Source organism: Lissotriton helveticus, chromosome 10, assembly GCF_964261635.1.
Source record: "Lissotriton helveticus chromosome 10, aLisHel1.1, whole genome shotgun sequence".
Lineage (NCBI taxonomy): Eukaryota > Metazoa > Chordata > Amphibia > Caudata > Salamandridae > Lissotriton > Lissotriton helveticus.
The window spans coordinates 740,612,014-740,624,896 of record NC_136071.1 but is presented as its reverse complement, the minus strand read 5'-3'; positions in this window follow the sequence as shown (position 1 = coordinate 740,624,896).

Genomic DNA, 12,883 nt, shown 5'->3' with positions numbered 1-12,883 from the left:
AAACCTTCTGGTTGTAGATTGATTTTTTCTGCCCACTTCCTAACATATTTATCCCTGTCGTCACTTTTGTATATACCCAGTTCTGCGTATAAGTATCGGATTGTACAGTGAGTACTATGCTCTATATAATCCATTACACGACAAGTACCAAAGCCCAATGCCCCACCCTGTTTATTTGAAAGATAACTTCTGATCTGGAGATATTTTAAAAAGCTATTGTTTGCTACCTTAAATTTACTTTGAATCTCGTGAAACTGCAGGATTCCTCCCTGTTGATCCATAAGGTTCCCAATCTTCTTGATCCCTTTATTGTCCCAGTCCCTCATCACTGAATCCCTAAAAATATCTCCAGGTAAAGATCTATTCGTGTACAAACGTGTATAGCTATTGTGTCTTCCCAAGCCTATTTTCTTTGAGATCACCTTCCAGATGCTATAGGCAGCTTGTAAAGTTTTAAATCTTGTGTGTTTGAAATAGCTGAAGTCAATTGTGTTCAGAAATCCGTTTTCAGCCCCGTCACCCAGCAGTGCAGTATAGACGTTGGTGAATCCCTGTGTGGCATCTCCCTGCTCTGTGCCGCCACTCCCAATTAGTCCCTGGAAATACTGCATAGCTACAGCCCAGTAATAAAACCTAAAATCAGGTGCCCCCATCCCCCGCTTTCCCTTGGAAGTGTAAGGTGTCGATATGCTCTTCTGGTCTTACCATGTGCCCAAATAAATTTGTTTACTATTGCTTCTATTTTGTTAAACGATATATGATCAAAAAATAGCGGAATAGCTCTAAACAAGTACAGAAACTTTGGAAATGTAATCATTTTAACCACATTTATACGCCCCATCAACGTCAAGTGTAATTTATGTATCCTTTCTGTATTTTCCTTTATTTTATTTACTAGGGGTCTCATATTAAGCTCCACCAGGTTGTCTAAATCTTCAGTGACTTTTATTCCTAAGTATGTTGCTTCATCTACCACTCTGGTGTCTTGATATATCATGTAGCTATTCTGTACTATTTGGGTTTTCTCTCTATTGATTCGATAACCTGAGATTGCCTCAAAGCTTGATGCTTCTCTCTCTATCTCCGGGAGAGCTGTATCTGGTTTATTTGTGATGATGGCCACATCATCCGCATATGCGAATACTTTATAGCTTATATCATGTAGCTTAATTGGAGAAATCCTATAGTTTTTTTCCAGCCTGCGCAAAATAGGGTCAATATACAGGGCGAAGAGCAGCGGGGATGCAGGGCATCCCTGCCTTGTCCCACGCTTTATCTGTACTGCCTCAGTGTATCCTTTATTGATTCTTATTCTAGCAGTAGGGTCTGAGTACAGTGCCTGGATTGCCCTAATATACCCACTACCAATCCCAAACCACTCCATTACCTCGCATAGGTAATTCCAGGAGACCCTGTCGAAGGCCTTCTCCGCGTCCAGAAATACAGCCGCGACAGGGTCTCCTTCAACCCCCATTGCATCTAAGATAGTGATCATTTGCCTCGTGTGCTATGTGGTTCCCTTCCCTGGGATAAACCTGTGCTGTGATGTGCTAACTAAGTGCTCTATAATCCTACTTAACCTTTGTGCAAGTGTTTTAGAATAAATTTTTGCATCCGCGTTCATAAGCGTTATCGGTCGGTAAGACCCAGGTTCTAGCGGGGGTTTGTTTTTCTTTAAGATCACAATAATATCAGCCTCTGCCCAGGATTGTGGAACTGATTTTCCTCTCTGTGCCTGAATAAGAGTTTCATGCATATCCTTCCCCAGTATATCCCCAAAAAAATTGTAAAACTCTGCTGGAATTTGGTCTGGGCATGTAGCTTTCCCGGAGGGGAGGTTATTCACCGCTCCCTGTACTTCTTGTGCTGAAAATATGAGATCTAGTTTTTCTTTCTCCTCATCTTGTAACACTGGGTGTATTATACTGTGTAGATACTCCGTAGTCTCCCGTTTTGTATTACTTAGAGTCTGTTCGTAAAGCGTGGTGTAGAATTTCCTAAAAACATCCTGTATATCTGCTACCTTATTTACTACAACTCCCGTCTCATTCTTTATTTCCTTTATTTCCCCTGCCGCTAAGTTCTGTCTAGTCTGAATCGCAAGGAGATGCCCAATTCTCTCATTGTACTCATAGATTTTCTCCCTTTTAGCTAAGTAGTTAGCAGCAGTTCTCCTAACTATACTTTCGCTTGCATCTGCCTTATTCATCTCTATATTTAACAACAAATCTTCCAATGGGTCTTGATTAATGATGGCTAGAATTAGGCGATCTTCTAGGTCCGTTAAGTCCCTTATCTTTTTATCCATTTCGGCTTTCTCCTTCTTAGTCCTTTGAAGCGTGTAGCAGAGGGTTTCCCCCCTAACGCCAGCCTTAAAGGCATCCCAGACCGTGCCAGTTGAGGTTGATCTCTGTTAATCTCCCAAAATTGACTAATCCAAATTCTCATTCTCTTCACATAATTTTCATCTTTTAGGAGCCCTCTCTCAAAAGTCCAGTTGTAAGACTTTCTTTCCCCCCCCAGTAACCTGTGGGAGAGTTAACACAAGCGGATTGTGATCCGATAATATCCTAGGGAGCCTCTCTAGTTGACTGCCACCTACCAAAGAACTGGAGATCAAAAAATAGTCTAATCTGCCACCAACCTGTGTGGCGCCGAATAATATGTACTGCCCGTCCCATGTGGGTGTTTCTGAGCCCACACATCAACTAATGCATTATGATTCGCAAGATTACATACAGCTTTACAAACTTTCTTCTTCCTCCCCGCATATACCACCCTCCCATCATACCCAAACCCATCAAACCATTAATATTAAAATCCCCACAACATATGATCGGTTCGGGCCACAGCGATAACTCCTGATCTAAAAATTCGAAAACCTCTGGGTCATCATCTGTGGAGCCGTAGACAGAAACAATAGTACAACATCCTGCCTTTGTTTCTCCCTCAATCATAACCCATCTCCCCCACTGATCCTCTTTTTTCCTCTTTGTTTTGAAGGCCCTTTTTTTGGCTAATATGGCCACCCCCCTTGTCTTAGTTTCTTGTCTGGTATAGGCTAGTACCTCAAAACCCATTTGCTCAAACACATATTTATTGTTTCCCTCTATATGCGTCTCTTGGAGACAAACTATGTCTAATTTCACCATTCTTAACATAGCAGATACTTTCTGTCTTTTTCCCCCGTCATTTAGACCGCAGATATTTATAGAGGCAATCCCTAATGCCATCTCAGAATATTATGCCTTTCCTTCCTATTGTTCCAGATAATCTTCCCATTACCCCCTGCGTGCAGTACTCTCACCCCAAAAACCTTGTGTCTGTGTAATTCCTCCTTGCGTGCTGTATTCACCAACGTGCATCCTTCCCTCCCTGTCCCTCCCTCTCTTCCCCCCTCCCTCTGAGTTCCCACCCCCCCTTCTACAGGCAAATAGGTCAATTATGACCTATGTGTAGCCTCTATAGGCTGTAGTGTCGCCTCTCTCTCCTACCCTTGCCTACTGCCTTATCCAGTCATTTTGATATAGTAGTCTATATGTATCCTATGGTGTTTTTGGTGGACTTCTCCCTCTGTTATTCCTCCCCCTATGCTGTTCAGTAAGTTCTGCTAGGAATTCCCCTGCTTTAATTTCCGAAAAAAACATCCTGGACTGCCCCCTATTGATGATCTTTAATCTTGCGGGATACAGTAAATATGTCTCTGCACCTTGTTTCTGGAAAGGGGAGATCAGTTGCCTTAACTTCCATCTTCTCTCAACTGTAACGTGACAGAAGTCAGGCCTGGCAAAAAATGTGACACCGTCATATGTTTTCCTAGAGTCTGGCCTGGCTCTGTCCATGATCTCCTCTCTTGCAAGAAAATTCCCTAAGAACACAAGCATTGCCATAGGTAGTGCATTCTGTTGACCCCCTCGATTCTTCTTCATTGTTAATGGAAATCTATGGGCTCTTTGGACTTCCGTCTCCCACTGCAACTGGGACTCAGGGAAGGCCCCCTTCAAAAGTTTGATAACATACCCTCTCGGATCTTGCCCCTCCACCCCTTCTTCTAGTCCAAGGAGCCTCACATTGTTCCGCCTTTGACGGTTTTTAAAATCTTCGATCTTCCATTGAAGATATTCCACAATCTTCCCTTGCTTGTTTTTGAAGTCCTGCCAGTCCGTTATCTCGTCTTCCATTCTCCCCGTTCTCTCTTCCACCTGCGAGACCCTCTCCTCGACCTCTTCATACTTTCTGTTTAACTTTCTGAGTGACGCCTGAATCTTTTTTGTATCACGCCTTGCTCTCCGACTTTCCACCCTGGCCTCAGACTGTATCTGTTTTAGTGTGCCAAACATAATCTCCATTGTTACATTCTGGGGTGTAGTTCTTAATGTTGTCCCCCCTTTAGCCCCATCTCCTTGACCAGTTTCTTGATATATCCCTGAGGTGGCTGAATAGTCCCATGATAATTTTTTGTTCCTACTGCCCGGAGACCTCCCTCCGTTTCTTCTTGCCCCCGTTTTCTTTTTCTTTAGCGTACTTTTGCCCCTGGAGCCTCTACTTGTGTCTGAACCAGTGGTAACATCCGTCGAGCTTTCCCCCTCATGTTCGCTTATATCAGTAGAGTCTGTCCCTTCATTAACGGAATAGAACTCGGGCGAGCCCCCTCTGGTATCTTTGCTCCCAGCCCGCTCCTGCTGTGAGTCTAAGCTTAACAAGCTCCCCCATTTTGGTTTCTGAACTTGGTTAGTGTCAATATTAAGCCCAGCCTCAACTGACAATAAGGCATCTAACATTTGCGTGTTGTTCTGCCTTTCGAGTGCCCCCAGAGCTTCCTCAGCCACCCCCGTTTCTCTCCCGCTCACCGTGGGTACAGAGCTCTCCTTTTCTGTGAAGCCGGCAGTCCCCGCGAGATGCGTGGTAGATTCGAATGTCTCCGCTGGTTGCCCGGCAACTGCAACGCTTGCGTCCTCGAGGACGGCTTCCTCCGTTTCCGCGTTCAGCGCGGCTGGGTGATTCATGCTGCTGGCGGCCCCCTCATCTAGAGTCGGGGTGACGGGGGCTATTTTGGTGGACAAGGACTCTGTTAAGGTAGGCTGCCTCATGGCGGTTACATCCTTATGGAGGGGGGGGGGGTTCACCCGTTGCGATCTGTGTGTGTCTTTCGCATATGAAGCACCGTCCAGCTGTATCTCTTTCTGTGTTTTGGCCGTGGGGAGCCTTGTCTCCGGTGTCTCCGATTTCTTTTCGGCTTTCTCGGCTTTCTTTTGTTGAGCCTTTGTAAGTAAGCTGGCTGCAGGTATCTGTTTCTTGCTCCCCAATGGTATCTTTGGTGTTGCTCCCGGAGCCGGGCCGTCTCGCAATGCCGGACCTTTAGTCGTACCGGCTGCAGTTGGAGGTTTCTCCTTCTCCCTATCGTGCTTGTTGCGTTGTGACATCGCAGCAGGTATGGTGAGGACTCTGACTATGCTCCTCCAGTATTTTCTCCAGCCTTGCAAAGCCGCTAGAGACACTTGTTTGAGCCATCCCTTGCCAATGCCGCCACCTGTGATAATGTGAGTCAGCCCGTCCAGTAACAGCATAACTGCATTCAGACTACCAACATCTCAATGTCTTGGCAGGAGAGAGAGTGATGTGCGACTTCACTCTACAGCGCTGTAGCGGCCATCTTGCACTCTCCTGCAAGATCCCTTTATTTCTTATTGTATTGTTGTTTCTTCTTTCAAAGTTAGCTGCATTATGCAGCAAATGATTTTGGAAAAAAGGCCTTTAAGAATTGTTTTTGTGCTGGAATGTGTTGCGCCATGGGGAGCAGGGTCAAGACTGATTTCCATATGGCTGGGTCCAAACTGGGGTGATGTGATGAGCAAAATCTGTGACTGGAGTGAGTGTTTGACAAGTTTCAACAGTCTGTCCATTATTTTATATTGTGATGTCATCGTCCCTCATGTCTGACCACACAATTCATGACGCCAAGGAGAAGACCTAAATCATATTGCTATTTTAATTTCCCTGTCAAATCTACAAGCACTAATGCACTAGTCCGGGCCCTGTTCAGATAACAAGTTGCCTGGGTTTTCCAAAATAGAGGTTCCATGCATATAGTGGTGTCAGAGTTGTACGCGGGTATCATGAAAAAGCAGCCTTTTTCTAAATACTACATATGTAGACTTCTCAGCCACATTCGGCCTCTGCTTTCCTGAGGGAGACCCCACTCCAGAGCACCTCCGCAAATGACCTTTCTCCACCACAGGGCCAGTCAGGACCAGCAGCAGTGCTGTTATAATAATAATAATCCACATTTGTAAAGCGCACAATCACCCGTAAGGGTCTCTAGGCGCTGGGGGCCGTCGGGAAGATTAAGCAAGCAAGTCCAGAGTCACATTGTGCTGGGCTAATCTGCCGCTGGTGCCGGTAATCGAACCGTGATCCCCAGATTCCGGAGTCAGTCGCCCTATCCGCGGCGCCACACCTCTTCCTGTTAGCCTAACATTACAGAGGATAGTGCACAATGCACCCATGCAAGACCTCTGCAATTTCACACAGTAGATTTAAATTAGTCATTGCCAGACCACCTCTGGTTCTCCAGCACGCTCCTAGTACTACAGAACACCAAGGTAGAACAAACTCTTAGGAGCTTTGTGGCAGTACAGAACAGACTCCAAATAAAACAAAAGAGTGGGAGGATGGAGTCCTCCTCTCTGGATGAAGCAATGGTGGCAGTACCCAATGATTCTGAACCCGCCCAAGGATACATGTTTTTCTACTATTGGTGGGGTGGGTGTCCAAAACTCAATTATTGTCCATTTTTCCAAGCTGATTGCTTCTTAATAATTCCAAAGTTTATCAAAATATTAAAAGGCTCCCTCAAAATAGCAGTGTGATTTTCTAATAGTAAGAATCAGATGTACAAGCGAATATAAAAAGAATTAAATGTATTCTGTTATAATGGGTTATCAATAGGATCATATATGGGTAACTGTGAATAACAGGAATATTCTTCACCAACAAATTCAACTACATGTTTTTTTTAATGATAGTCTTTATAACAGAGAAATAGACATGATCTAAAGAAGGCAGGCTCCAGCTTCAGATTAACCTTATTGCACACCTTATTTCAAAGCAGTGATACACCACTGTTCAATGCTGTGTCATAATTGTAGCGAATGGCAACATTTTTCAAAGCATGGTTACAATAAGAGGAGGGTATGAGACCGATACATAACAATGCAATGATAAATCAGAAAACAGATTTCTCATTTTAGGAGTCCTAAGAGCATTTTGTTAGTAGATTAGAGGGCATTTGTAAGTAATTGCACGACCCCATAGGGACAAGACGCCATTGAGGGAACATTACATTGCCATTAAAACTGCTAAATGCAACCTGACAGCTAATTAATTTCTGATGTGTAAAGGATCGTTTGTGCAACATTGCATTGCCAAGTAAATGAATATGGACTTTGAAAGGTTTTTTTAGCCGAGGGTATAGCAGAACATTATTGTTAATTAAAGTGTGATAGGTATACTTTTACAGATAAATAAATTTTTAACGATTTCAATTACTTGGGTGAACCTAATACTTCCTTTAAGTCAAACCAAGATCCAATATTATAAGTCGTTGAATTCGTTCTTCACTTGGATTACCTTCAGTGACTAATAAGGTCATTAACCATGAGAATCCCATTCTTTAAAAATAGTAATACTATCTACTTGTGCATGTGTAGTATATATGCATGTGCATAGCATGACATGCTCTTAATTGCCAGCTTTGTGGATGGGGATGGTTCATGACAGGTGAAGATTGATGTTGGTCATGACGCCCCTTGTCTCTCTCAATGATGGTTATGAAGAGCATATTAATACACTTTTCACTTCTGCATGTATTATTTATGTAACAGCATATGTTATATGAATTTACATTAAAAAGGGTATTTAATTAAAACCAGAATTGAAAGAGTTAACTTTGTATAGAGAAGTCAAATATCATTGAAGAGTCCTCTTGACAAAGAGCAGAGGTATCAAAGTTATTGCAACATGCCATCTGTGAGACAGTAAACACTGTTATTCTCATGTCAGTTTAGACCTTTGCACTGTAGTACTAGTACAGATATTCTAAATGACAAGATTTATATTCTACGCACATAACACACACTACACACTGGCAGTCACTGCTAAGTAGTTTTATGTTAGGTCATAGTTTCCTCAGGAAAAGCATTTTTATGGTTCCCTAATAAATGTGGCTTAATTTGCATAATTTGCCTGAAACTTTCCAAAAATGTTTATTCACTTCAACTTCTTCCTAGAAAGCTTTGGGGTCACCTCTCAAGTTGGGCCTCAAAAAAAGGAGAGGGGTTATGTGGGGCGGGGGTGTTCTAAAACGTATTTTTCTCATGGTAAATCGCATAAGAATCTTAGAAAGCGATACAGAAGAACTGACTGAATAGAATTACACCAAATTTGGCAGAAAGCTAGGGGGTAGATGTATCAAGCCATTTGCGATTCGCAAAGGTCGGAATTCTCAGAATTCCGGTGTTTGCGAATCGCAAACGGTCTTATTGCATGTTTTGACATGTAACAAAAAATCGCAAAATAAGGAATCGTAAAAATTTGCGATTCCTTATTTTGCTTAAGCATTTAAGGAATCGCAATTTTGCGATTCCTCAAATGCTATGTATGTAGCATTTTGGAATTGCGAATTTAGGTTAAGAAATCGCAACTTACCACCAACTTGTAGTTGGTGGTAATTTGCTAATTCTTTTAAAAATGCACAATTTGGCATTTGTGAAGGTGGCATGTGACGCACATACATGCCCAAAGGGCATGTATGTGCGCCATATGCACACACATGTAAATTTCGGGGTTGCAGCAGGGTGTTCTTGGGACACCCCTGCACCCTTGAAATTATTCTCAATTTGCGATTAGCAAATTACGAATCGCAAATTGAGAATTATTTCACAATCATTCCTATGGGCCTCCTGGCCCATAGGAATTAATGGCAAATTATTCCTTAATTGCGAATTCGCAAATTGCGAATTCGCAAATAAGGAAGAATAATAAATCGCTAAAAAATAGCGAATTTCTACATACATCCCATTTTGCGATTTCTAAATAGCGATTTCTTAAAAATCACTATTTAGAAATCGCAACAGGGTATGTTGATACATCTACCCCTAGATCTTTACTCAGAAAGTGTGCGTTTTGTGACTTGTTGTAAATACCAAGGTTATCCAGAAAGGTTGATCCCTTAATGCAAATTTAAAAAACTGAGCATTCTGACCAAAGAGCTTTTTTCCCGTCGACCCCTTTAGTCCCACAGGACAGGTGTTACTCCCACAGGACTAAGCGATCTGATTGGCTGGCTGCAACATGAAGAGAAATGCTGCATCAACATTTCGGGACTCTAGAACTTGGTCCACTTGTCATGTGTCTATATAAAGCTAGAAAATGTAAGGGGGCAGTATGAGGTAACCTGACCCCCAAGCCCACAAAGGACCACTTAGTGCTAAAAAAATAAAAATGTGCCACGGGTTCCACCGCACTCCAGTGGGAGCCATCAAACTCAAATATACTACTGCATGACTCTCACCAGAACCATGATAACATAAGAGCATGCAAGCATCCACAAGTGAAACTTGTGCTGTCATGTAGTAACACTTTTGGTGCGTCAGCTGTGGTACCATCCTGCAAACAACCCCACACTGAAAAAAAAGTTTGTGGAGGTTGGCCACTTGCGTCCAATCCCTTGCAGGCCATCTTTGGTGAGGTGTTGGCTGCCCACAAGGTGTTGACCTAAATGCTTGGCCACAGGCAAGGCCATGGGAGAGGTGTGGCGCCGCGGCCCGGGCGACTGACGCTGGAATCTGGGGATCAGGGTTCGATCCCCGGCTCCGGCGGCAGGTTAGCCCAGCACCATGTGACTCTGGACAATAGCTCGCTTAATCTTCGCGACGGCCCCCAGCGCCTAGAGACCCTTACGGGTGATTGTGCGCTTTACAAATGTGGATTATTATTATTATTATGCAGCAACCCCAAGCTTCCTATAGTCTAAAGGTATGCTCAGTGAGGGAGTTTGGTGAATATGATTAGATATGTCACAAATTCACCAAAAAAAACCAAATGTTAAAGTGACATTGTACTTAGGTATTGATATAATATCTTACTTTATATTAAAAAAAACTGAGAAATTTATTGAAATAACAAAGGTGAAGGTGACATAATATTTGTGTAAATATTTTTGTTAAAACTTAACATTTAAAAAAGAAAACACTGAAATTGGAGAGTTATAATAAACTGAAGTATCTATAACTCACTCTCCATTCCTTTGTACAGTGTTGTCATAAATTATGGCATTTCACATGTTGCACGGATGTTATCAATGATGTCATAGAACATGTCATGAGTAATGTTATATGTGAGGTAATAATCAGTTATTTATACATTTTGAAACTTAGTTTCTAAAAACATACTGAACAGATTTACATAATATCACAAAAAGCACACTTTCTAAATCAAGATCTAGCTTTCTGCCTCAATTAGTGTAATCCTGTTCAGCTGTTTTGGCTTTACCTGAGTCTAAAGTTCATAGGACATCGTATGCTCAAAACATGTTTTGGGATCCCCCCCCCCCTTCTTTTTGTCAGCCTTCCCTTAACACATCACCCCAAACCTTTCCAGGAAGGATCTGAGGTGGAGGAATGCTGTTGTTTATTTTTTAAACCTTTTGTGGAGATTCCTTTTACTTTCGAAATCTGCACCTAACCATAGCTACACAGTGGTGACTGATTAACAAAGGGAAACCTACACTTTTAAATGATAGGTCTTTTTATGTGCAGAGACTCAGCACTCAGCATACTATTCATAGTTCATTTGGTGAATAGGAAGCAATTGTTAACTTACACACTATTGTAGTTAGTAACATGAACCTAGGCCATAAAAGTTACAAGTAAAACATACATAAAAAATATTTCATTTCATTTTTAGTGCACAGTCTATTTTAACCTAGTAAGCTTTTCCAAAAGAGATTCAGTACATTGATTCTCTATTTTAGAATAATTCAGGATCAGCTAACAAAATAAAATTCACAATTAAAACTCTATCATACTAATAATCTGCACCTTCTTTTTTTAGCACACATGTTCCTAGCAATGCTGAGGGTAAACAATTAAGTCTCTATAGAAAGATCTTGTTGGATATCAGTAATTTTATATACTTTGATCTCGAAAGATTAATATTACAGCAATCGTGCTGCTATATAAAAGATCATTTAAAACCTTAATTTACCAGTCTATTAAGTGTAATATATTTAAAATAATCAAATAAAAAAGTCATTAACATGTTTAACCTAGCCAAGCAGTAACCCTTTGTAAAAAGATGTTTACAAATGATTTTAATCTTTTAAAATTTCAGACCCATGTTCTAGCATATAAATCCAACTGCAAGTATCTGCAAAGAGTAAAAATAATATGAGCTGATGTGTCACTTTCACAGTACTCTTAAAGTGTCCTCAAATATCCTAAAACCCAAATTCATACAGATGGGGTGAACCAATGTTTTCCTACTCATATTATAAGCTGTGCAAAAGAACAAAATATGTGCAATGTTTTCTGGGTGACCTAAAGTGCTTAACATGCACGTTTCAGTCTTAAGCATACTACCTATTTAGAAGTATGTGTTCTGATTTGAAGAATACCATAGCGGAATTTTATGTACAGTATCTTTGCCAAATAAGTTTAGACTACATTGTAAAAGTCCTCAAAGGCGGGATTTGGCTTGACGGTAAGTGATTTTGTAATGACAATCGTCCTAGATTTGGACCACAATGGTATGTATTTGCAGCATACTCCCAGTAAATTGACTCAAGATGTTTCTTTGAAGTACCTAATGATGTTTGTGGCTTACTCCAATATGAAGGTAGGCCAAGTTTAACAAACCAGGTTTTAACCTGTCGCATCCAAGGAAAAGTTTGTTTTTTATCTAATTCTAAAATGTCACTAAGACCATAATGAGCCATTTCCACTGTTGTCCATACTCCAATCCATTAGAGGATAGGTCTCAGTGCTGCAACATGTTCTGTCTGTTTACTAATTAAATCAAGATATATTGGTGTCAATATTACACCCAGATACGTAATATTGTTTTCATGCCCCAATTTATGTTCTCCCACTGTGATGTTTTTCCTAAAAGACCTGTGTGATTTTGTTGTCATATATTTGGTGTTATTTATGTTAATTTCTAGTCCCTTTTTTATGCAGTAAGTGTGGAAGCTGTTAAGTAGATTTTGAAGTCTCCTTGGTGTCAGTGAGATTAAGATAATGTTATCTGCAAAAAGCAATGTGGGAACCGGGTTTGTGCAGTGCATTGGGAAATCATGACTGTATTGCTTTAGATGATCAATAATATCAATGATATAGAGGGAGAACAAGGTTGGTTTCAATATACACTCCTGCCTCACTCCTCTCCTAATTAATATTAGATTTGTAAGGTTACCTTGTCCGTCCCAGCGAACTCTATCACAATTGTTTTGGTGTAACTTGATTATCTAGGTCATAATTTTATCTGGGACACCTTGGCTCTTTAATGTTGCCATAGGAGTCCTCTCAGGACATAATCGAATGCCGCCTTTAGGTCTATGAATGCTATATTGGCATGACATCGCTTTACTTTAATGTACTTCCATAAGATGCACATAAGCCAAAACACCTGATTGATAGTACTGGTGCGGGCCCTGATCCCTGTTTGAAAATATGGAAATATATAATTGTCACAAATCTAATCATTCAGTCTGTTCAGGATTTGGTGGGCATACGTTTTTTGCATCACATCTATGAGGCTATAATTCCCTGGTTCATACTTGTTACCTTTTTTATGAATCAGTACTATTTCTGCCCCATTCCATGTC